Consider the following 27,489-nt stretch of genomic DNA (forward strand, 5'->3'; position numbering starts at 1 on the left):
CTACATGTACATGGTTCAATCCAAAATGGATTCTCCTTAGGTGGGTGTAAATCAATCATAAAGATGCCCGTCAGCACCAGGTCATAATTTCAAATAAAAAATAATTCCTACAATCTCACTTCCTAAATGCCAACATTGTCCATGAGGCAACAGTATGCAACCAACTGCCATGTGCACATTCTCCAACTCATGTGTTTCTCTTGTGTTGTGACTGTTTAGATTTATCACCCATCCACACCAGTGACTGTCTGTAATACCCAACGGATCCCACGCCGGCCAACTACAAATTTGCCTTTGAGGTCTAAGCTGAGGATTATTGAAGCATGTTATTTTTGTTAGTAACATCAACAAATTGTGGTAAGGACTCCACAATTGAACCTATTGCAGATACTACAGAACTACCAGGTGGCAGTGAGGTGCCCTTGTGTTTCTTGGATAATGGAAGAATGTGGGAATTCATGAGCATTTTGGAGTGCAGAGTTCTGCCTCTACGTTACTGATAAAACATTAAGCTAGTGCCTCTTTATAATTGGACGTTTTAGGGATTTTAATTGAAGCATGACGTGCTCTGCCATTCGGCTTTGACTAATTTAATCATTAAGAAGAGTTCTAACCTCTGCCTGATTCCGACTGGTTCATCTTAGGAATCTACATCGAACAAACTATTCGTGTGCACTGCTCTTTGGATGTGGGTGGGTGACACACCCGCGCTGTCTGTGATGTGATTTCTCAGATGGAACGCTCTTTCATATTATGCCGGAAGTGCCAGCGAATTGGATGCTTTTGGTCCAAAACCCTTGATAAATTGGTAATGACCATGGGGGTAGATATACTCCATGAACCTAAATTGCTGTTGTTGGGAATTTGGGGTGACACCTCCTTTGGTCGGTTTGATAAAGTGTTTCTGTCCACAGTGATCATCCCCATAAAATGTCACATAGCTATGTTATGAGAGAAACCGGAAAACCCTATGTATAGTAAATGGTCTCAGCTGTGGATGTCTGTATATCCTAAGAAAGAAGGGTATATCATGCTCAGGGATGCACAAACAGGTTTTTGTAAATATGGGGCAAATAAGAAGAATCAAGTTGAACTCTTCTTCATTGGGGCGGGTTTGTGCGGAGGGGGGTTCTTGATGGACACTTGATCTTCTTAATTAATGTAGGTCCTGGTTGATTCATGTCTTTCTTTTATGCTGTACTCATATTTCTTGTAAGTATGAAACTAATAAAAATGTGTTATAAAAAAAGAGTTCTAACAAACTTGTCTTAATCTGCTATGTTCATGGATACAATTATTCCCCTTTACCTTCTGGTTTTATTACAATCTTATGACTTTTTAAAGATCGATTGACACAGTTTTCTCAATTTGAAAGACATTTTGAGCATGATCTAATTCTATTTTTTTGGGGTTGGGCTTTCTTAAACTTGATTGACTCTGCCATGCTGGTTTGTTTCAGAGGGTAAAGGTTTGAAGGATGCTGCAAACGTTTAGTATCAGTGGGCCTCATGAAAAGGGATGCATTGTGGAAAAAAAGTGCTGGTAATTCCATTAATACATTTTTTACAATGGTAATGCAATTGAGACTGTTTTTACTGTACCGCTGAACTACAAGTTGGACTGTGAAGTGGAGGATTTTTCTCCAGCACCATGCTGGAGGTGAATCCACCACTTTAAGGCCAAACATTGGTGGAATTGCAATGGTGGAATTATCACTCACAGTAATTCTGCTAGAATCCCCATGTTGTCCTATGTACTCATAAAATGAGGATTAACACCACTTTACCACCACTTGTAATCCCATGGCAAACTCATGGGACTAAGTGGTGGTAACTGTAAATATGTTTGGCAATAATTTGGCAGATTTACCACTGATTTTCAACCAAACTTTTATTGTGCCTACTTTTGCTCTCTAAAGTAGTTTTTTAAATGAATTTTCTGTTTTAGTTGCATGAGTTTGACTCTCGTCCGTAATGGCTCATGTGGAGCCTTTGGAACAAAACTAAATCCCTTCTGTAAAACCCTAATTTCTGCAACAGTAAGATGATAATTGGACAAATGTAAAACTAGAAACATATGTGGTGCACCTGCATTTGCCTTGACTGTAATGTGTGGAAAGTTGTTCTGGAAACCTGGCCATATGTTGTTAAAAAATGGAGGCGGTCCTGTTTGATCTCCCTTCAAATTGTCCCATCCTATGTGCATTTTTTATTGCCCTGCGCCTCATTGGGTGTCGCTGGTATAACCTCATCTTCAGAACTGCCGCTAGAAAATTCCAAAGTGTGGTTCTAGGTCTTGCCTTTTTCCAAGTACCTCAAACACAACACATCATTGAGCATTGGCACAGAGTTCCCTTCCTGTGATGCTTGCTGTGAGTCCTCCTCCCCTAAGACATGCAGATCAAAAGTATCCAATTTTACTTCGAAAATTGAGTCCAGCCAGAAGGTACCCAATGTTACTTTTGAATCCAACTACCAGTGGACCACTAAGCAAATTTGAAAGAAAGTCCCTCACAAACTACACCACAGCCACATCATCTGCCAGTGCACATGCCTTCCCTAATTTAGCCGGGTTGAGCTCCAACATCAAAGGAAGAACCTTACTAAGGGATTCATTGTGATGGCAAATCAGCTTGGCGGACTCCTCCCAAGGACGTTGGACAGAGCAAACATGAGACAGCAGCCACAGACACATTGTTTAACATTTTACATCTATATCTCTACTGTGAGTTTTGTAGCAATCTGGGATGGCACTGCACTGCTCAGGAAGGCGCAAAGTAGAAGTCCAACGAGTGGGCAGTGATGTCTTCAGGTTGTGCAGAAGCACTTGTGGTGCACCTGCAGGTGGTGCAGTGCATTTTAGCCTACTAAACAGAAATTGGAGTTAATCATCAAGGCAAAAGCAATTATTTATTTCAAAGACTTACACTTGTTTATAACATATGTGAGAACAAGGTTTAGGACATATGGAAAGCAGGGGATATAATACAAAAACGACATTTGAACCAATTTATGCTGCAAATAAGTCCAAATGCAAACCACAGGGCCTTTGCCACATTGCTACTACCTCCTTTGCCTTGACCAAGACCACTGGTTCACATCACATGGCCAGGGTGAAGTAGACATTGTTTTGCCCCTCTGACCATTATAGTATCCTCTCCACTAAAACCACAATGTCATTGTACAGTTCCGATACAACTTTGTGAGAGAAAACCTTCCACAAAAGAGATCTGATACAAATGTTCTAGTCAGGTTAGTATCAAGCAGGTGCTGTCAGTCATAGGAATGGTGCTATTTGGGACTTTGGGACTTTGCTAAAATGCTTCCATAACACTACCCTGACAGAATGGAGAATCACTCTTTTGAGTCACTTGGGCACAGGGGGAATACATTGCAGTCTGACTCTCAAGCACAGATGCAGCTCTAGTATTTTCAGGGTAATTGTGTGGACTGTTGGAGATATGCTGCTTGAATGCTGGCAATGGTAGGGATGCACGTCAGATATTTTGACTTATCCCCGTCAGTGCATTGGTTTTCTTTACTTTATTTTAGGATGGACAATCCTCTTCAGGGTAGTGATAGTGAAGCGTTTATCCAACCTTTTGAGTTAATACAAATTGCAACTTTTGAAAAACCTTCACAAAGTTGTCCTCCTCACATTTCTGGCCCCTCACAATGAGCAGCACTTCTACTCATGCATCTTGCTCATTTGGGTGCTTTGGTTGTGGATATCTTTTTCCAAATGTGTCCTAATATGTGTCACCTGCGACCTCCCCAAACCACTGCTGCTCCCTCACAGCAAAATCAGGTGAGCCTGACTCTCCCACAAGCTGCCCTTAGGGATTCAAAGCTCCTTCCCCCCATTGTCACCAAATTGTAAGTGTCTGGTCTACTCTTTTCTAGAGAGGAACACTGAGTGATGTGTCATTCGCCAAATCCCATCTCCCCAAACCTCTACTTCTCCCTTCAAACAATAACAGGTGAATGTAACTTTCCCACAAGCGGCCCTCAGGAATTCCCAGCTCCTCCTCTGAGGTTTCATAAAATGGCATGGGTCTTGTCCAGTTGCTTCAGGAGACAGGCATTGTCTGATGTTTCACACACCTCCTAAAAGCTCTGGTGATGGCACTCAAGTTATTCACCCACTCCAAATCATTGAACGAACTTCAGAAAAGTCTCTCCAAAATGTGTGTCTAAGGTTTGCCCTTCATATACCAACAAAACTTCAGGTGATTTGAATTCATCCAGGCCTGCTTAAGAACTACTGCAGAGCCAAAATGAATAATGGAGCCTAGTCTTAACAGACCCAGATTAAAAGGAAGAATAGATAGCAACATAATGGACATTCCAAGGACCATGACAACATATTTAGAGGGTTGCAGTTAGCAGTTGACTACACAAAATATCTGATTGTTCAAATGATCCGTTTGAAATCTACTCGCTCAAAAACAATGGAATAATTAACCCTATTCTTTACACTAAGTAATTTGTTCACTCTTCTTTTTACAAAAAAGTTCATAGACTAGATGGAAGACCAATTAATTTCCAAATATATCAAAATGCAAGGAAAAGGAATGCAAAATAAGAGTGAAAGTTAGCAAATTCAGATTATGAGGGAATTAGTATATTCTCATGCTACTCACCTTAATGTGATCGAGGAAATATTCTTTTTAACCCTAGTTGAGCCATCACTGCAACTAGTGGATCACAGTGGGTATCAGGCAACAAGCAAGACAAATGCCAGTTAAAAAATATCCTTAACTGCAAAGCTGATCCTGGTGAATTGTTCCAGCCTGACCCAGTAGACTTAGATTCATCATTATCAATCACTCGACTCAGATTCACCAGTGTTCATCATTAGCCTCCTCCTCAATCTACCTTCTTGCACTCTGTGACCCCTTCAGCAAATCCAGAATAAAGCAGAGAGACTTATTCTTTGCCTTAAACCCAGGGACTGCATCTCTCCAGCCCTAAAATGTCTCTACTGGGTCCCGGTTGCTGCACAGATCAAATTCAAATCCCTCTGAATCATCCACAAGGATGTCTGGGACCAGGGACAACGCTGTCTTAAACTCTCTTTTTCCAAATACTCTCCTTCTAGACCTCTACATTGCTCTGGCACCAACTTCCTTTGTGTAAAGCGTTTGGCCAAACAGAGAGCAGGAGGTTGTTTGCTTTCCTCAGTTGGATCCTTCCTCTGGAACACCCTCCCCCTCCCTCTGCATCTTGAGCAGGACCATCTTAAGTTCTGAAAGCCCCTCAGGAATTTCCTCTTTTCCTCCTCCTTCCCTTCTTCCCTTCTTCCTTCCTCTGCTAATCTCACAGTTGCTGTGATTGGTGTCTTGGACGCTTGTGCATCCTCGAGGCTCGTGACCACCCACACCCAATCACCCCAGCTTCTATCTACCCTCAGCACTTGTCTTGGTACACCCTCCGCACTGGAGTCTTGCACATTTCCACCCAACGCAGCTCCTGGTTGCATAGCACTTACAATATCGCGCACATATCTGTGGCTCACCCTCCAACACAAACACCTCAGCACCTACCCCACTGCCCTCTTCCTTGCTGCACTTGCACATTCTGAATACTCAAAAGGCACAGTAGGTTTGGCTGCCCCTTCCCTCACTGTATCTTTTATATATTTTAATTGTTTTCCAATCCCATGTTCCCTCCCTGTTGCCCTGTGGGTGCTTTGAAACAGAATTCAGTTGCTGTATTAGTGCCTAAAAAGCAATGGACAAATAAATAAATATATATGGATTTTAGTTAGGCAGCATCTCATTCAGAGCGATTCTCCAACCCACCCCAAACAAGATCAAACATTTCGGATTATATTTGGCTTGTGTAAGATCTCTGAGTAAAACTGACAGCCCATCAACAACAACAATCACATTCCCACTCTCAGGGACAAAGAGCATGCTGTTTAATCCAACAATGAACTTGAAAATCTAATATATCAGCTTTTCACAATAACATTTCCAATATAAAATCTAAATATTTCCCCCATTCTAAGTAGTCACCCCCTATTCAAAACAGCAGATGGAGCAATGGTCAGAATAGGATTTTAAAACATATTCATTTCTAAACATCATTTCCGACTGTCAAAACGATACAAATAACTCTAAAATATGCTGTCCAATTAAACTATATGTCCTAGGCACTAACTAACTCAATGATGCTTCTCAATATTCACTAAAATGTTGGGATTCTTGAAATCATTTCTAGAATATATGTGAACAGTAAACTCTACTCGTTCTTGAAACTTAATAGCTTAGCCCCCTTATCATCAGTCCCAAGTTGATTGGTTTGTCAGGGAAAGTGGATTCAATGACTCTATTGACTACTAGCTGGGGTACCCAGCATTGCCCATGTCCTGATCGAGTTGTGTCTCATGTGTCCAGGAGGATCTTGCTCTTGTCCTCTTGTCGGCAAGTCTTGCTTCAGTTTGCTCTGGCATCTCATTTGTCCCGGAGAAAGTTGCTCTTGTTCTCTGATCAGCAACCCGTGCTGCTGTTTGTTGTTGTGTTTCAGAAGTGCTTGATAATGATTTTCGCTTTGCATCAGATGGAGCTTTTCCAAGTGATGTTCGTATATTGTGCGGCAGGTTTCCGTCACTCAATGGCTTCAGCACATTTGAGAAAATGTCCAAGAAAGATTGATTGAGTATGCTCTCTTCTTGTGAATGAACTTAAGTAAACTGTAACTTTGCCATTTCCCATATTTGGAGTGTTGTGATAAAAACATTTTTTTATAAATTCCCTTTAAAAATACTTTAATAAACACTTTCAAACTGTATACAGTAGTAATACATTTCAAATGAATAACCAGCACATCAAACATCTTGCTTCAGACAACCTACTGCAGTGAATCGGGGTGAGCATCAGTAAATGAGAGTGTCTACGGAGTGCATTTTTTACATCCAAACATAGACTACAATCTTGACTCAGACAAATGAGGAATCCATGCAAAATTTGGTAGCAGTGGGTTCAACGGCATGGATTTGTATAGCCGGACAAACACACACACACACATTAAACAATTAATTTAGCATATAAGATGTTTGCATCCAAATATAGACTACGATCTTGCCCCAGACAATAGAGGAATCCATGTAAAATGTGTTAGACTTGGGTTCAGCGGTGTGGATTGTATAACCGGACAAACATACACACATACAGACATTCAGCTTTATATATAAAGATGGCATTCATACCACATCAGATCTTTAAGATCCTTACTTTCAATATGTGAGACCCATTGAAATAGGATACCATATCTGCCAAGTTCACACCAATAGATTGTATTTGATTTATTCCAGTTCCTAACAGCACTTACCTTTGAGACTATGTTCTAACTCCTGGTGATTTTTCTTTTTATAATCAGGGTCCCCCATATACATTGATAGCTATAAAAGGGTTAGATGTTATGTGTCTTATTTTAATGTATAGAATACAAACAGAATTCCTCTGGACATGTATACTCACTTTGGTTCTGTCGCTCTCAACTTCAGACAGGCAGGCAGGGACCATCAACTGGAACCATTAGCTGGAACCAAGTCATTTTCTGCCTTTTTGGGCACCTGTCCCTTGGCATGACTCCCAAGTCCCTCTCAGTCTTAGCACTCTGTCCTGCCCTGGGATCCTCTCTGCAATCAGTACCCAAGGATAAGGCCTTGAATTTAATCTAACCTGCCCCTCCCACCATAATGCAATGCCATCTGCAATAAACCCATGCCACCATTAAAATGCAGCCCTACCCACAGTCCACTGTCATGGTCTGGCAAGGCAGCCAAAAGTGGAAACTTTCTATCTGTGGTTGAGCCACTGCTCAACAATGCCAAGGTTTTGTAATGTGTAGTCCCCAATACCCAGCATTCGGTGTGCCATCCGCTGGGTGTAGGTTCTGCCCATGTTTGTTTTTAGGCCAGTAACTATTTTGTGTTATCTTGTGTTGTATGGAATAAAATTGTGCTTAATTTAATGTAAGTGGTCATGAATAGCGAGCACCTGTCTGCCATGATTGGTGGCCCCATTGCACTTCGCTCTGGAACAGAAAAGAGGCGCGGGGGTTATTAGTTGGACAGTAGGAAAGGAAGATGAAAACTATGCAGTTTTGGTGGGTGCAGCTCGGTAGTATCTGGTTCCTGAGTGCCAATCTGCTTTCTATGGGTTTGGTGGAAGAAACCTGAGAGTATGTTATACAAATGGAAGAACCAAAAATCAAATAGATTACAGCACTTTGGGTCTCAGTATCTGCTAATGTGGGCGAGTGAGACAGGGATACAAAGTTTAGTTGTGAGTGGGTTAGTGTTGATTTGCTAATGGCTAGGCCTTCAGTGGCCTTCTGTGGGGGGTTTGTGTTTGTAGTGTAAGGTGGTAGGATATCTTAGAGGGGAGTTGGTTGGTCGTGGGAAGGTGGGTGTAGGCCTTAGAAGTCATAACAACCCGCAATCCGACACTCCCTACCCCATGCCATTGGTAGACAGTTCCCTTGTCTCTAGCTCCCAATGCAACACCTCTCCAGGTCTCCCTCTGCCTCTATCTGTCACTCTCTCTCGCTCTCTCTCAAATAGAAACAATGTACCACATGAGGAACAAAACAAGCATGATGAGGGAGAATTTAAGGGTCAGTGGAAGTGCAGTTTAAGATTTGAGGACGCAGTCACCCATTTAACCTTACTTGAAAAGTTAGTTAGCCGGCTTAACAAGAAGCACATATCCCAGGCATAGCAGAGATAGACATTTTGCAAGCACAAGAGCTGTTTATTATGTTGTATGCCAAGGCATCAAAACGGCAAAGTGGAATGGAGAAGAAAGTAACTCTTATTATTGTAGCAAGAAACAATTACATTCATGGTTTGCATGCTATTGGGAAATATATTCCGGCATAGTGATATTTATTTTGTAAACCTTAGAAGGATGAAATGTTGGGTCACTCAGACCTTATTTGCTTTATCTAAGATAATTGATGTAGCTATGGTGATATGGTTTACTCACAGATGTCCCTAACAGGTTCTCTCACCCACTGTGATGTCTTACAAATAAGTAATAGGAAAGAAGCAAGAAGCACAGGTACTAGAAAGTACAATTAGGGCAAACTAAAGATAACTAGAAATAACCACAAATCTCTATCTATATAACCTTTTTGAGTGATGGCCTCAAAAAACTGGCTAGTCTTCAGCTTTAGCCTATCTATCTGTTGTCATAGGGATCAAATGAGCCATCTCTGTGTTGACCTTAGCAACTGATTCCAGACTACAGATACGAGTGATACCAATAAATGAACTAGGTTCTGGTCCAGAAGAATTTTTTCCCCAATGTAATTCTCCCATTACATGTAACACAACAGGTCAAACAATATGTAATTGTTTTCTGAATATGTTTTACAACTTGAAACGGGTGCATGTTTATCAAGACGCACATAAATACAATATGCCCATACTGCCAGCAACAATTGCTTTGCCTAATGCCCAGCGGCAGTAACGGTGACCATGGGGCACCATAGCTTCACACAAAAAGTACAGAGACGGGTCAATAAGAGCTGAATGCGATGCCAGTCGAATCCTCTCCATTATTGTTTGCCAATAGGCCATACAAGGTCAACACTGCCCACTTAATTCATTCTTGGAAGTCTCGGTTTTAAAGTTGCTTTTTGAGTCTCTCAAAACAGGCTAAAAGTAGCTTGCAGGTCTGGTTTGTTTAAGAATTCACTGGCAGTATTACCTGAAAGAGTGCACATTGGTGCTAATATGATTATCACATGCACAAACCACGATGGCATATGCATTTTTTCACAACACTGTCTAAAGTTGCATTACAACATGAACAGTGATAAGAAGATACAGGTGGGAGAGAGAAACAGAAATTGTCTATCATGTGTACTCATAAGAACCTGTTCACCTGCAGCGATCAAATCCAGAGTTCTCACGGATTTCTCCAAATAATGTCATCAACTGACCTTCGAAAAGGTTGACACGCCATTGTAATTCGTTTAGCACTAAACATGATTCAGTGTATTTGATTGCTGCTCCATTTGTGAATGTCAATCCCATTATGACACTCGATTACTCGCAAAACATTCCTAGATTATTACAAATTAGAATGTTGTCAATGCTCAGAGGATGTGGCAATTAGCACCACTCACTAATTTGTCAAGCGGAAATTGACGTGATTAAAAATGCTGGAGTTGCCTTCATACTCAAGGCTCCTTTAAGCACATGTTTATTGAATGCAACAATGTTAAGTGCAAAGTCACTTTGAACTGTGCACACCTTAAAAACCCTAGACTCCCAATTCAGTCACTTCTCCTTGACTCCCTCAAAATACCTGTCTCAGACTCAGTCAAAACTCGGGGTCTATTTGGATTCCAACCTATATATGGACAGGCAAATCAATGCAATAGCCTCCTCTGCCGCATATCATTGATTGATTGATTTATTTATTTATAAAGCGCTTTACACCAAGGCGCTGTACAATGGAACAACAAAATACAGAGTAATAACAACAAGAAATAACAGTGTGAGCATATTGGCAACTTGAATCATTCAACCACAAAACAGTGCAAAGAGCAATTTACTAAGAGGGGGGAGAAGTGGAGTGCGAACAGGGGAGTGAAGGGAGGGGCATGGAAGGATTGAATGAGAGTAGAAGGAAGGGAGAGAGAGTGTAAAATAGAAAAGGGGAAGGTGGAAAGGGAGGGGAGGGATTTAGAAGAGGGGAAAGACGTGGGAGTAGAGAGGGCAGGGGGGGCTGTAAGGATATTTGGCGTGTTACAGCACAGAGTACAGCACTACTGCACAGGTAGCAATTTTTTTTGATGCAGCACCACCACATGGGTGTGGTGCATTGCTATATGTGTTGCCAGATTAACATGGGCATATAAGTAAAGACAGGCTATTCAGTCAAAAACGATTTTAACATATAAGATGCAAATCTATTTTTACAGTTAAAAGCACACGTGCACATTCAAAAATGCACACTATTTTTCACCTGAAATGCCTATGGTGCAAGAGACACATTTGAAAATTAATAACTAACCTTATTAATAACTAACCTGACTAATAAAACTGCATTTAACATAACCCACTAATAAAAATGTGTCTCCACTGCAGAATTAGGCCTACTCTGAAAGTGAACTTTTAAACGCACATTCATTTTTTTTCTTTTTCTCTGCTGCTCTGTCCACATAACTACAGGAAGCAAAGGATTCAAAGGAACAGGAAATCAGTTGGTTACAAATGGTTACTGTAGAAATGAGCCATTGTGTAGTGAGGGAGGAGATGGCATGATTGATTCTGATTGGAGCAGCGTCATAGCAAGTATCATGCTAGGGCAGTGATTAGAGTTTTGCTGGGGGAGCTTGAGGAGAGGGGGAGAACAGTCGAGATTTGGCAGAGCTGGGAGAAGGACCTGTTTCCTGGCTGAAGCATTCCTGCTGCAAAAGCTGAGAATTCCAGGCAATAACCCCGGTTTGAGAACGAAAGACGCTTGTTTTCACTGGGGTTAATCTTCAAGGGAGCCAAATTCAGAAAGAGAACAGCTGAAGAAAACTCAGATAAGGTAATTACAGAAGTGTGGGGGCTGAGTGTGTACGAGAATATTCAGTCAGTGTAGGAAAGGAGGTTCCTGTGCTTTACTCACATGTTTAATGTTGCAAATTGAGTTCTTGTCTCCGCCACTCTCTTTTCAGTGTATCACAGACAATGCTGTTACTGTGCTATTTTAATTATTTCTGTAAAGAGTGAGATCGTGTTTAAATGCAACTTTTATAATACACAAAAATATTTGAAAGCAGACGGGTGGTGTGTTTTATATTTACCAATACAGTGCTGATGATGTGGGGAGATGTTTAGACAGTGCAATTGTCATTTTCAAGGTAGCTAAACATCAAATTTGGCTGCAGCCGTGTGCACAATGTAATTCAGTATGAGCAATTATAACTAACTGTGTGTGTTGTAGTTTGTCGGAGGTCTATGAGTTGGCAAAAAGGGAGGCTCGGGACATAGTTCACTACCGTATATAAGATAGTGAAAATACCACATGATAGCTCGCTGCCGTAGATAAGACAGAGAGAAATTGCCCATGGTGGCACACTAAAAATGAAAATGTGGTGTTCCTGAAATGCAAGCCTGAGGTCTCTCTAGTGATTACACGAAAAATCTAAACAAAAATAAGGGGTTCTGGATATTGGGGCCACAAATAAAACAAGGGAATTATGCTCACCAAAATACCACCAACCACGCATACCAACCACGCATACCAAATACGCATGTCTGTGTGCTGAAATAATGCATGTCCACTGTATTATTGTTGTACATGGCCCAATCTGAATACAAGGAGTGATTGTTGCTAAGTTATTTTTTCGGCGGTAAGAAAATACCGTCAGGCCCCAAATCTCCACAAAATACCCTACATATTTATGGCACGTGGATGGATCCCGGGAAAGCCCCAAAGAGGGGTGAAGACCAAGGCTGCAAAGCGATCAGCATTGAAGATGATACCGATGATATGGTTAATGATGATGATATTTGGAGGGATCTTCAAGAATTCAGAAGCACAGGTTGTCATTGAACCTGGACCAGCATCTGGTATCGCGGTGGAAGAGGCACCAGGATTCATCATGAGTGATAGAAGGATGATTTTCCAAAATATATACATACCATTGAATCCTGAGATTTTGGTTGAAAAACACTTGAACAATACCGGAATTAAGATTGAACAGACTAAAGAGTGGCTGGAAATAAGAAAAGAGGAAACTAAGCAGTCAATAAGAAATATATTAATGCAAATGGAAAAAACATTCGTGAATTCAGCAGACTTTAAGAAGAGGAGAGGAAAGAGAGGTGCGGTGATGCTCGCGATATCATTGGTAATGTCTATAGTTGGAGCCATAATAGGTACCACAATATCAACAGCCAATTCTATTTCGGTAGGAACACTGAGTACTAAAGCGCAACAACTGAGTATTGACCTAGAAATAATACAAAAAACATTAGATGAAATAGAGGGGGACTGGATGAACAAGTAAGATTCATAAATGAAACTGCAATCATTCTAAATGAACAAGCGGATGTCATGCAACGGGCGACTAAAATAATACTTAAGCATGATAGAACTTTAAATGAAATATTGAACATAATGAGTCCTGTTGATAGACTATTAACGAATTATATGAGAGAAGTTCAAACTGCAGTTTCACAATTGATTCAAGGACATATCCCCTTGTATTTTGTTTCGCAGGATATTATTCGTCAAATGATAGAAAGATTGACCAGGAGGGAAATTGATATAATACAGGTAAAAATTGCATTCGAAATGGGTAATGCAATGCCGTTATATGTGGACTTGGAAGGACTAGAGATCGGATTTTTGCTATGCATCCCATATGTAGCCCCTGAACTTATTTATCAAACGAAGTGGGTACACAACGTGGGATTTTGGAAAGAGGACAAATTTATTAAGATTAAGACTCCAGAAGTGGTGGCATTTCAGTCATGGGAGCCTGAAGTTTATTTAATACCAAACCTGGAAACATGTGTAAAATTTAAAGAACAAAATTATATGTGTCCAGGTAAACCGTTTGTTCCTGATGCCACAGATGCTATTTGTGGTTTGAAATCTGACCCAAGTATATCAGAAGGATGTGAAGTGATTATTAGCAATATGGGGAGAGAAGAAATGGCGCAGGCTAAGATGGTCAGAGGTAAATGGTTGGTCAGCACCTGTTTAAAGAACATGACGGTAGTACATTTAAACCATGGAACATACATGGTTAAACAGGTGAAATATAATGTTTTTTATTTACAGGTTCCAAAGGATACAATTTTGTCAATTAGGGGGTTAACATTGTTTCATGTAACAAATGATGTTTGGGAAAGCCAAGTGGAAAATATTGATTCTTTTCAAAGGGATACTTTTCCAATAGATCCGGATGTGGAATATTTATTGAATCACAAAGAAAGACATGTTATAAAAATGAATTTGAGAAAAAACAATATTACAATTAGTAATCTGGGGATAATAGAAGTGGAAAGATATAATTGGGGAACCTGGGGGGAACGCTCAATAGTGGGTTTGGCTGTCCTGGTGCTAATCATGGGTGGATGGTTGATTGTGCTATCAGTAAAAATGAAAATGTTACTGATTTTACTAGCTACGTCAGGAAGAGAAAGATATCCCAATACACATGCATTTTAAAAGAAAAAAAGAACAAGTTGTTTTTAGGAATCGGCTTGGATCGTAGCCAAGTTCTAAAAACAAAAGGAGGGTATGTAAGGATATTTGGCGTGTTACAGCACAGAGTACAGCACTACTGCACAGGTAGCAATTTTTTTTTTGATGCAGCACCACCACATGGGTGTGGTGCATTGCTATATGTGTTGCCAGATTAACATGGACATATAAGTAAAGACAGGCTATTCAGTCAAAAAACGATTTTAACATATAAGATGCAAATCTATTTTTACAGTTAAAAGCACACGTGCACATTCAAAAATGCACACTATTTTTCACCTGAAATGCCTATGGTGCAAGAGACACATTTGAAAATTAATAACTAACCTTATTAATAACTAACCTGACTAATAAAACTGCATTTAACATAACCCACTAATAAAAATGTGTCTCCACTGCAGAATTAGGCCTACTCTGAAAATGAACTTTTAAACGCACATTCATTTTTTTTCTTTTTCTCTGCTGCTCTGTCCACATAACTACAGGAAGCAAAGGATTCAAAGGAACAGGAAATCAGTTGGTTACAAATGGTTACTGTAGAAATGAGCCATTGTGTAGTGAGGGAGGAGATGGCATGATTGATTCTGATTGGAGCAGCGTCATAGCAAGTATCATGCTAGAGGCAGTGATTAGAGTTTTGCTGGGGGAGCTTGAGGAGAGGGGGAGAAAAGTCGAGATTTGGCAGAGCTGGGAGAAGGACCTGTTTCCTGGCTGAAGCATTCCTGCTGCAAAAGCTGAGAATTCCAGGCAATAACCCCGGTTTGAGAACGAAAGATGCTTGTTTTCACTGGGGTTAATCTTCAAGGGAGCCAAATTCAGAAAGAGAACAGCTGAAGAAAACTCAGATAAGGTAATTACAGAAGTGTGGGGGCTGAGTGTGTATGAGAATATTCAGTCAGTGTAGGAAAGGAGATTCCTGTGCTTTACTCACATGTTTAATGTTGCAAATTGAGTTCTTATCTCCGCCACTCTCTTTTCAGTGTATCACAGACAAAGCTGTTACTGTGCTATTTTAATTATTTCTGTAAAGAGTGAGATCGTGTTTAAATGCAACTTTTATAATACACAAAAATATTTGAAAGCAGACGGGTGGTGTGTTTTATTTTTACCAATACAGTGCTGATGATGTGGGGAGATGTTTAGACAGTGCAATTGTCATTTTCAAGGTAGCTAAACATCAAATTTGGCTGCAGCCGAGTGCACAATGTAATTCAGTATGAGCAATTATAACTAACTGTGTGTGTTGTAGTTTGTCGGAGGTCTATGAGTCGGCAAAAAGGGAGGCTCGGGACATAGTTCACTACCGTATATAAGATAGTGAAAATACCACATGATAGCTCGCTGCCGTAGATAAGACAGAGAGAAATTGCCCATGGTGGCACACTAAAAATGAAAATGTGGTGTTCCTGAAATGCAAGCCTGAGGTCTCTCTAGTGATTACACGAAAAATCTAAACAAAAATAAGGGGTTCTGGATATTGGGGCCACAAATAAAACAAGGGAATTATGCTCACCAAAATACCACCAACCACGCATACCAACCACGCATACCAAATACGCATGTCTGTGTGCTGAAATAATGCATGTCCACTGTATTATTGTTGTACATGGCCCAATCTGAATACAAGGAGTGATTGTTGCTAAGTTATTTTTTCGGCGGTAAAAAAATACCGTCAGGCCCCAAATCTCCACAAAATACCCTACAGGGCTTCAAGGTGGGGAATGGAGGAGGAAGGATTTAAGGGAAGTGCAAAATGAGATGAGGGTAGTGGAAGAGCGGATTGAGAGGGGGAGAGGGTTCCAATGCAGAGGAGCAAGAAGTTGGAAAGAGCGGAACCGGGAGGAAGCGCAAGGGGAAGGAGGTACAGAGAGCAGGAAGTGGTCAGCAGACCGAAGGGAGCGAGAGGGGGAGTAGAAGGAGAGAAGGGAGGAGAGATAAGGGGGGGCAAGACCGTGAAGGGATTTGAAAACAAGGCAGAGAAAGTGGAATTTTAGTTGTAGGTGGAAAGGTAGCCAGCCTAGTCGAAAGAGCGAAGAGGAAATGGAGTCGCGGGAGGTAAGGAGACAGAGGGGTCGAATGGCAGAGTGGTATATAGATTTAAGAGGGGCAAGCTGAGATGAGGGAAGACTGAAAATTATAGAGGAGCAGTAGAAGAGGTGGGAAAAGATGAGTGAGGAGATTAGGAGCTTGGTAGCATGGAATGTGAGGGAGGGACGGATTTTGCGAATATTGTAAAGGTGGTATCTGCAGGAGCGGGAGGTGAGTGAGATGTGTTGCGAGAAGGTGAGAGAAGAGTCAAAAAGAACACCTAACTAATCAATGCAGTTAGACACTTTCTCTCCAAAGAGAACTGCACAGACATAGCCAGAGCCATCACTGGCTCTAGGCTAGACTACTGCAAGATACTCTTTCTAGGTACATCCACTAAAAACCTGGCGAGGCTCCAAGTCATACAGAATAGTGCTCTCCGTGCAGCCCAAGGCATTGCTAAGAGAGAACACATCTCTGAAGCCAGGAAACTAGCTCACTGGCTCCGAATAAAGGAAATAATCATCTTCAAAGCTCTTACACTGACCCACAAGTGCATTCACCTCACTGCTCCTGATTACCTCTCACAAAGGATCCACCCTGTCTCCTCCAAAAGGCCAACCAGATCCCTCTATACCAACATGCTCTGTGTTCCCTTAGAGCCATTGCAGGTGGATCCAGCTTCCCATACCTTGCACCCACACACTGGAACGCCCTCCCTCCCACACTCCGAGGTGAGGCTTCCTTCATCTCTTTCCGTAAAGCTATGAAAACCATCCTCTTCACATAAGGCCCACCCTATCAGACTTACTTGAATACTAACTTCTAACCCACTGCATAAGCTGTACTGATGGAATTATGTACTGATTTGTAGTTTTTTACCGATTTATAATGCGCCCTACTACTGCTACCACCTCTGTAAACCTGTAACTAAGCTCTTGCAAGTAACAGCGCCTCAATTCCCTTGGGCTGTTTGCGCGCTATATAAATTTAATAAATAAATAAACTTCAATGGCCAATGACGAAATTTAGTCTATCCTGCTAACTATTCATTGCAAAAGGTCAGCACCCCAATCAAACATCCTCTACTTTTGACTGAACCGATGAAACACAGCCAATAACTCACTCCCCCTTTTCAAGCTGGTGCCTGCAGTCATGAGTGAAGACATTACAAAATGCGCAGTGTGTCTGTCTCCATACATGTGACTGCATGGTATAGACTCAGATTACACACATTGGTATAACTCATAGGCCTAAATCCATATGCTGGTTCAGTCCAGGATAGAAATTCCTTTGGATTTCTAGCTGTGGTTGTTCGATGTCTTGTAGCTTTCTCAAGAATTGGGTCAAGTGACCATTTTCAGACACCTACTACGATTAGAGAATGAAGTTGTAGGCAACCTATTCAATTATTCAAAAATGTCCAAAATCATGTTTTTTTCTGTAGCATGAGCATTCAGTATTATAGGTATTGTATTATTAAAGAAATACCATAAATAGTCCTCACTTTCCACCATGTTGTACTGCAGTTCAAATTTCGGAGCAGATTCTTTGTCTGTGAAGAATTGATACCCGCCCCATTTTTAAAACGGTCTCTTCGCCGATAGGAGGAAAGAAGAATGGATTGGTTAGTCTTCTGGAATAATAGTGTACAATATTTTCAGCTAGCTACGTAACAATATCAACTTTATCATTCTTGGCTCCGTGAGAGAGGCTTGTCGGGGGGAAATTCTGCCGGGGTCGGCCGGGCCGTCCGCAGACCTCCAGGCAGGGAGGCCCCAACTCCTCCCGTGTATCCCAGATGAGATAGAGTATGAGACACACACAAGGAGCAAGGTTACTCTGCTGTTTATTAGACAAAACGGCAGGGATGGGTCAAGGAGTGTACGCGTCCGTCCTGACACACACACAATCGTGGGGCTCGCAGGCCCTTTTTACTGTATTATGACGCGCTACTTGCGTCACTTCAGAAAGTTAACAAAAACCTATCGCCACTCTTAGTTGGTTGCTCGAGTGGTAGGGTTAGTATAGCACACATATAGAGAACAATGTTAGTGGACAAAGGGTAGTCAGGTGATATATCTGGGTTGTCCCTACAATTAGATACATGAGAATTGTTACATGAAGACTCCTGAGGATTGGTTAATATTACTGGCGTCAGTGATAAGAGCCCCATGTTCTGATTGGTCCGCCCGTGAGCTCCCCAGCCTGGGACCACCGCTGTTCCCAGCTCTCGGTGTACCTGCAATTTGCAACAATGTTTCACTATGGGTACGTGCAGACAATGTGAGGATTTATTCATAGCTGGAAGGCTGACCGCTCCCACTGTCGCAGATGTCCATTGAGCCTTTCAAGTGTATCTGCCTGTGTCTCGTAGCGAGGGATCCAGACGCCTCTTCTCTCCTGGGTTTGGCATCTCGTCAGGTTCGGCTTGGTCACGTGGGGAGGGACCGTGTTTGAGGCAGAATTCTGCACAATTAATATTGCTTTTAAACTGTGTGTCTGGTTTAATTTGCAGGTGTGACCTTAACGTTGGTGCGCGGAGTGCGAGGTTGCAACATCGTGCTTTTGATGATTTGTTCTTGGAATGTGGGTTTGCAACATTGCGATCTTGGCTGGTTGTTTCACCGGGCTCATTCTGCAGGATCAGCAACCTGACTCTTACTGTGTTAATGTCCACGGGAGCTCTTGTTTGAGGCCTACTTGGGCCTGGTGCATAAGTGGTCCGTTTGGTGCATAGGTGCTTTAGGTTATAGTAGCATATAGTTCCATGACCAGTATCGTGTCTTCATTATATTTTTCATGGTGGCAACTGGTTTTAAGAGAAGCGTGAGCAAGCTTTGTAGATGAGTTCATGACGCGTCTTGCGTTTCTGCATTCTGAAAGCCTATGTAGAAAATAATAAAGATGCATGTCCGTGAGTACGCCTGTCGCCTACGTCATAGCACTGGGTATATTCTTCGTGTAGATCGGTGTGGGAATGTCCAGTGTGTATATTTGTACAGATGTGCTTCCCGTTGTCTAGGTCGTCATGGCATCTCTAACGACGTGTAGATTTTAGTCTAGTTGGTCCGTGCCGCAGGTGTCGGCATGGCCAGTGCGGGCTGCTGGGCAGGCAGATGGACACATCCGTATGGTCCTGTACCAGGGTACCTGGTCGTCTGGTAAATGGACAAACTCTTCTCGTGGCGGGTGTCTGGGTCGTGACCCTTTAGGCCAAGCGCGAGAGGTGAAGGACGGGAGCCTGGTCTTCCATTCTCCCACTTCAGTCCCCCCTCTGGTCGACTTGTCGACCACAAACATATCCTTCTCGTTATCTCCTCTTACTCGCCATATCTTAGTTATTCCTCCTAGATGTCCATAATGGTTTACATGATCTTCAAATGACCAATACATATATTCACAGGTTCCTCCAGGAGTACAGTATACCCATTTCCCTATGTAGCTCCTGGGGTTTCTTGGGTTCTCGATCTTCACTGATGGTGGGTCTAGATGGTTGGTGATGATTTGGGTGCGCAACTTCTCCCTCTCCTGTATTATCACACCTGTATGTTGGCCGTCATCTGCTGGCATCAAGGGGTGCATTCCCACCATTTCAAGCAACTCGTCAGTGGTACGTGCCTTCCGGGCCTTCCAAAATCTAATTATGATCAGCGTAGCTCCAGCCAAAATAGTACAACCCACTATTATTTTCAGTCCATCTGACAGCCAGGATGGCATCCATGACCATAATAGTGAAAACCAGCTCTTATCCTTGTTTACACCGTTACTTTCATCCATCATTTTGGAGTGCATCTGGGCCAATTGTGAAACTGCTTCTGTCAGTGTACCATTGTCAGCATCGTTGGCAGGTATGAACGTGCAGCATGATTGTCCTATCTTTGCACAAACTCCTCCTTCCATTGCTGTGAGAAGGTCCAATACATATCTGTTCTGGAGTGCTACCATCCTTATAGCTCGCAGCTCCTCTTTTATTGCGTTAAACCCATTTACTGTAGAATTGATGGTCATCATTAGTTCCCATCTAGTTATTTGGAGCCATTTTGCGTTTGCGTAAGCCTGCAGTCCCGGGTGTATTATTGAGGAGAAGAACATTGCTGCTCTGCTGAATAGTCTATGTTCTGGCGGTATTGAGGTTAGTGCCGTTTCCGACCTTCCCCACAGGTAATTTCTTGTCAGTGGCTCTCCTTGTCTTTTTCTTCTATTTAGGACAGTATCATTGCTGTTGGTCCTGTTCCCTTGCTCCTCCTGAAGTGGTGCAGATCTCTTTTTTCTCTTGTCCCCTTCATCCATTTTGGGAAAGTTCGCCACATTGACATGCTTCTTAGGTACCACTAGTGATGGTACATTGACGTGCACCATTGTGCACACACCATTCCACAGGGGAGGCAGTGTATGGTATGCCTTTTCTCCACAGGCCCAATAATGGTCCATTATTACTGCTGTTCCTGCTCCCCCCTCAGGTAACTCCATCACACTTGCACAATTGGTGTTATATCCTACGTCCACCTCTCCTTTATGCTGGTAGCATACCTTGGGCGCAGTCAGCGGTAGTATTGTTATTGGGTCTTCATCTGTTTTTACCCACGTGAGCATTGGTACATACTTGATCCACGTCGTCCAACATCGGTGATTGTGTGCCTCGATAGTTGAGATAGTTTCTTTTGTTACCATGTTGCTGCCAATCACTCCTATCTCCCAGCTGTTGTCCAGATACACCTTTCCGGTTATTGTCACCAGCGGCCTCTCCCAACATCCTTGTTTACCCGGAACTTCAGTGGCGTACCAATCACATGGTAGATACTGCAGTGTTACTTTCTTTGTTTCTCCTTTTGCAGGGCCACTTGTTATGTATCTGAATGCTTCAGCATGTAAACTGCTCTTGTGGTAACTCAAATAGGTCTTGAGGAAGTTGTTTTCATATGGGTATGAGTCTCGTGTTTTCCATGTCATGTGCACTACCGTCCCTTGAAATCTTCCTTTCGTTTGGAACAGTGCCAGGTATATTATGCACTGTGCTGTCTTTTCATCTATTTCTGTGGCAACAAATGTTCGTGAAGCACTCATGGCGTATGGTATTAATGAGCAAACGTAGCAGCTGTCCTCAGTTGTCTGCTTACCAATGCGGGTCATGTGTTGGTACCATATGTTGTTTGTGACGTGTGCTGAATCTTGTATATAATTATCAATACCTTTATTGTCTGAGTATGTGCTGCGTTTAACTCTATTTTGCTTGGGTGCAATGTTACTACTATCACCTGACGTAACACCTGTTGCAGCAGGGGACGGGGGTATATTAGGTTTGGGTGCAGCAATAAAATTAATAGCATAGCTGTACTGCCATACAGAGGCAGCCAAGAACCCGGTGATCATCAAAATCCCTATTACTTTTATTACATATGCTAATCTCACCGGCATTTTGCTCTTACCTTGCTGCAGTCCTGGCAGCGTATTCTTGCGACGTTAAAGTTGCCCACCTAAAAATTCTCAAAATGCTTGTTATTAAATGTTAGTTGTTTGTTTCCTTTAAGCTCTCCCTATCAAATAGTCATTCAGTGCCCAGGCGAAGAGCTGTTCCCACGCTACTCTAAGTGATCTGTCTCTTAGGAACGGCAAGTATGGGCGGAGGTGGGGCATGGAATATTCTATGGCCAAGAGGAATGCTGTGTAGTAGACACGTACCCTTCTCCTTTTTAGGTATGTTGGCCTTTTTATTTCGTATACAAATTGGTGTGACAATTCTTCTGGGTAGTTATCGTCTGGGAGTACCATCTACGCCTGGGCAGTGAACTTGTTAGTAAGCTATTTTCTTAACAATACAATAATACGCAGTTCCTGTATGTGCGAGAGAAAAAAGAGAACATTCACGTGTTTACATGTATATTTGTGCAGGCAATGTCCTTCAGTTCAGTTATAACTATACTTGGGGGTCAATGGGCGGGGGGTTTGGGCTCAGATGGCGGAAGTATTTTTACTCTTTGAGCGTGTGACCATGGTGTGGGCAGTATGGGGATCACCCCTTTCTTCGTCAGTTATTGTCTCCGGGGAAGCTGGGTAGTGACACGGTAAGGGAACAATTGGGTCGTTGTCTGTGGTAGAACTTCCTTCCGCTGTCGGGGATGTTGTTGCTGTTCTTCCAATGGACCTGTCGTTGGCGCTGGGGCGGGTCTGCAGTTTGTAGATCTTTACATCATGTAGGTGGTTCCAGGCACGCTTGTCCTTTAGTTTTACTGCTCTTGTTGATACGTCCTCTACCAGATGGGGGCCAGTGAACCGCTTATCGTTCCACTTCCTATTGAAATTGCGAAGTAGCACGTGGTCACCTTTGGCAAGTTTGCACAAGTTCTCCTTTTCCAATTCTGTACTGGCGCCTTCTTCTTGATTGCTGGTAGACCCGCCCCGTGTGCGCTCGAGCTGTTGAGACACAAACACAACACTAGTAATCAAAGAAGACACATATTGATACATTTCATCACCTAACACACTCACTGAACTTTCGTGGTCAGTGAATGCCCTTGATGTTGGCGTTAGGGGAAGGCGCATTTGACGTCCAGTAACCACCTCGTGAGGGGTGAGGTGGTGGTCGGACCCTGGCCTATTCCTCAATTCAAATAGGGCTAATGGAAGGCAATACAACCAGCTTTTCTTTGTTGTTTGTTGTATTTTTGCAATTGCCTCCTTCAATAGGCCATTCAGGCGTTCACATACACCGTTAGCCTGTGGGTGGTATGCACATGCAAATTTGTGTTTTATGCTCAGCAAGGATGTGATATGCTGGAACATTTCGTTTGCGAAATGCGGGCCATTGTCTGACCTTAACACCTCGCACACTCCCCACCTGGAGAAGACCTCCCTTACTAGGAATTTGGCTGCTCTAAATGCATCTGGGTGTAAACAGGGCCCTGCTTCAATCCACCTAGAGAATGGATATACTACTACAATCATATACCTATTACCTTGACATATGTTGATCATATCAACATAGTCAATGTGAAGGTGCCGAAAAGGTCCCTCTGGCCGGGGTATGGTACCTCTTATCACTTTTAGGGTATGACCGGCCGTAAACTGTTGACATGTGAGACAATTGCTGATAAAATTCGACACATGAGAATTTAACTCGGGACAGAACCAATCTTCTCTAATTCGTGCTGCAATTATTTCCTTGCCTGTATGGGCTGGGTGATGTAATTGGCTCAGGGCGGTGTTTAAAAGTGCCAACGGTATTACAACTTTTCCAGTGCCACCCTGGCGCCATAGTGCGTCGGTTGGTGACATTGTACATCCTCTTTTTACCCATATTTCTTTTTCGGCCATTGCTGCAGCCGCTTGTAGCTCCATAATCTGTGTGGCTGGGAGATGGGTGTACCCTTCTCTTATCAACATCTCCCTAGCCATTCCCCTCCCTCTCCCTCTCTGAGAGTCTGTGGGGTTCCATATCTCACCAAAGTATGCAGCATATTTCGCATGTGCGTCTGCTGCTGCATTCCCTTTTGAGACGTGGTCTTCACCATTGGTGTGTGCGATGCATTTTACTAGGGCTAGTTCTTGGGGGTCGTTTATTACTTCAATTAGTTCAGCCAATAAGAGGGCATGTTGCACTGGAGTGCCATCAGCTCTCCTAAACCCTCTTCTTCTCCATTTTGATAGCCCTGAGTGGACAGTGGACGTAACATATGCACTGTCGGAATATATGGTTACTCGTTTGTCAAAACTTTCCTTCAATGCCAATATTAGTGCAACCAGTTCCGCGGCTTGAGCAGAGTAATGCTGTGGTAATTGTACACATTTCATAGCCACACACACCGGCGCCTCCATCATTTTTACCACTGCTGCCCCAGTCCTCCGTATCCCATCTCCTTGGTCAATAGTTGATGACGCATCAATAAACAAAAGCTCACCTCCCTCGAGTGCGTTTTCTTCAACTTTTCTAGTACATGAGTACATTTCAGTTATTTGGGTGCAGTCATGGGCGTAATCTCCCTCCTCAATTACTTCTGCTAGGAACCTTGCAGGGATAACCGTGCTACATCTAACAATTGCTAGTTCAGCTCTAGACAAAATGATCTCATAACCTGATGCCCTCTGCGTTGTTAGTGTGGACTTAGGTTTATTCAATATTGCAAATAGTGCATGTTCCACAAACAGTGTAGTTGGACACCCCATGGTTATTGCTGATGCTTTTTCCACTGCAAAAGCAGCTGCAGCGAGACCTTGTTCGCAAGGGAAGTGACCTAACATCACAGGGTCTAAGTGACCGCTGTAAAATGCTACTGGTTTATAGCCCATGCTCGTTTTTTGGGCCAATACTGCTTTCATCACTGCTGAGTCGCAATGTGAAAATATAAAAAATCGTCGCTCATAGTCTGGGGATGCCAGTACTGGAGCAGTTGATATCGCGTCTTTCAATTCATCAAAGGCCTCCCTCATTTCCATAGTCCACCCCAACTTTTTCTCCCCTTTATTGGCTTCCCTCAAACCCTCAAGCAGGGGTCCTATGTATGAACTGTAATCAAATACCCATGCTCTACAGTAGTTGCACAGTCCCAGAAATTGCTGCAGTTCTCTCACAGTCTGTGGCATTGGAGTGCTTGAAATGGCCTGTGCTCTTTGTGGTGCAATCTTTCTTCCATGTTGGGATATCAGTTGGCCAATGTAAAGTACCTGTTCCTGACAGTATTGTATCTTTTCCATGTCTACCTTGTACCCTTTTTCAGCCAATATTGTCAACATTTTTAAGGAGTCCTCTCTGCATTTACTTTCGTTTGTACTGCAAATTATTATGTCATCCACATACTGTAACACTGTGCTTTCCACTTCAACGTTACCCAAATCCATCTGTATTACTCTATTGAAAATTGAGGGTGATTCACAATACCCCTGTGGCAATCTGGTATGTTTCCACTTTGTATTTCGGTAAGTGAAGCTTGTCAAATCTTGTGAGTCTGGGTGTAATGGTATTGAGAAAAAAGCATTTTTAAGGTCAATCACTGTAAATCGTGATGCTTCTGCTGGAATGCCACACAATATTGTGGCCGGGTTTGCTGTTACTGGATACTCTGCTTCTACTATGTTGTTCAAGGGCCTGAGGTCCTGTATGAAGCGCCAAGACCCCCCTTTAGCCTTGCGCACTGGGTACACAGCCGTGTTACATGGTGACTCTGAGGGGACCAATATGCCATTGTTTATAAGGGCCGTTATGGTTTCATATATGCCCTCATCTGCCTCTTTTGACAGTGGGTACTGTTTCACTCTTGGTAGTATGGCACCTTTTTTCAATTTTATCCTTACACCCCCTATGCTTTTTATGCATCCCACGTCATAAGGGCTAGTAGTCCATAATGATTTGGGCACCCTTGACATATCCTCCTTAAAGAAGGGGACTGGGGTGCATGCGGGTGCCTCAAGTGCCATTGCAATTTTCTGTGCTACTTGTTTGTGAGCCACTCTTAGCCATATTTCTACACTCATCATGAACACCATTTCACCTTCCTCCTTTTCTTCTGAGAACAGCTCCTCATCTGACACCTGGGTCAGCCTACATCCTTCTGCTAGTGCTATCACTGCCCTCCATGCTCTCCCTTCTTTATCTTGGGCGTGCACAGCAATATAATCAGCTGTTGCAATAATGCTCTCAATGTCCATTACAAACACCTTTCCTTCTGGTTCATTAACAGGTGTTTCTGGTCGGAACAGATAGGCTGCTGGCCTCCTCCATATTTTCCCTTCTATCCCTGGCATCCATGCAAATGCCATGTCTGTTCCATACTGGAATAGCTCGCCATCTACTGGTTCCGCCCTAATCGCTGTCTGTCCACAGTATGCTTGCATAATCTGTCGTGCTGCGAGCATGTTAATCCCTGGAGTAGAGCAAATTATGCCATCCTCTGTAAAGGAGATCGTCATATTCAACCTGTTCATTATGTCCCTTCCCAGTATATTTACTGGTGAGGCACTATAATACAAAAGTGGAACCGACAGATCATAATCTCCAATAGATAAGGGAACGTTATCAGTAAAGGGAACCAACCCTTTAGCCCCAGAAAATCCTTGGGTGTTCATGGCTTCGCCTGACATCTTAAATTTACCTTCCCTTATGCAAGACCGGGTTGCCCCAGTGTCAACAAGGAATGATAATTTTTTGTCACCTATCGTTACCTCTATGCGTGGCTCCTCCGCACTATTAGGTGTTACTGACAGGATGGGACACACCAAGGCCGTCTGTGGGCTGTCCTATTGGGGGTACAATGATTGGCCATTCCCTGTGTAAGGGTTGTGTCCCAAGACCGTCACCCTACCCAATTGCGTTTGTTGAGTTTGGGGTTGTTGTGTTAGCGCTACTTGTTGTTGTGGCAGTGGCTGTTGTTGTGTTATTTGTTGTTGTGGGTCACTTCCTTGTTGTAACGTCTGCTGTTGTTGTATGCCCTGCTGTTCTTGTGAGGTCCTAGGTTGTGCCTGTTCATTCCATGCTGGTGTTCCTGGCCTGACCCTACACGTACGTGACATGTGTCCTAACAATCCACAACTCCAACACACGGGTGGTTCCCTGCTTTGCCATGGGAAGCTCCCTGTGTTGTCCTGGTATACTGGTTGCCCTGTGGGGTAGGAATTTCTAAGTCCTCCCACCTGCTGTTGGGTATTATATCCGTATCCTCTCCCTCTCATAAATCCTCCTCTCCCCCTGTTATAACTATAATACCCAGCTCCTTGCATTGGGTACCCTCCTCCCATGTTTGGTGCGTGTAATTGCAGTGGCGGCACTTGTTGTGTTATAGTCTGTGGAGGTGCTATTTGAGCGGGATCTTGTGCAGCCACTACTTGTGTGGGGCTTTGGGCCATTGGTGTGGGCGTAGTTATTAGTGCCCCTTCCATTGTGTATTTAGTAAGTTTTTTCTGTACTAGTTTAGCCTCTTCTGTTTTCCTGTCCTCTTCCTTTTGTTTCATTTTTCCTTGCCATGTCCTGCAGTGATGTACTATAGTCAGTTGTATTTCTGGCCATGGTTTTGCTTCCATTCCCACTACTTTCTTTAGTTGTTTCTGAACTCCTTCTGGGAGCCCTTGTACTAGTATATGATAAAATATGGCTGGTGTTTTGTCCCATTGTTCTCTAGTTTCCATGCGCCACTTCTCTTGGATATCCTGGATATAATCAACAGGATCCTCATTCTCACGCATCTTACGGGAAGTAATTGCTCCTATGTCTGATGTGTCTGGGTACTGTACTCTCAGTGCCT

Source organism: Ambystoma mexicanum, chromosome 7q (assembly GCF_040938575.1).
Source record: "Ambystoma mexicanum isolate Mex_15411 chromosome 7q, UKY_AmexF1_1, whole genome shotgun sequence".
NCBI classification, from domain to species: Eukaryota; Metazoa; Chordata; class Amphibia; order Caudata; family Ambystomatidae; genus Ambystoma; species Ambystoma mexicanum.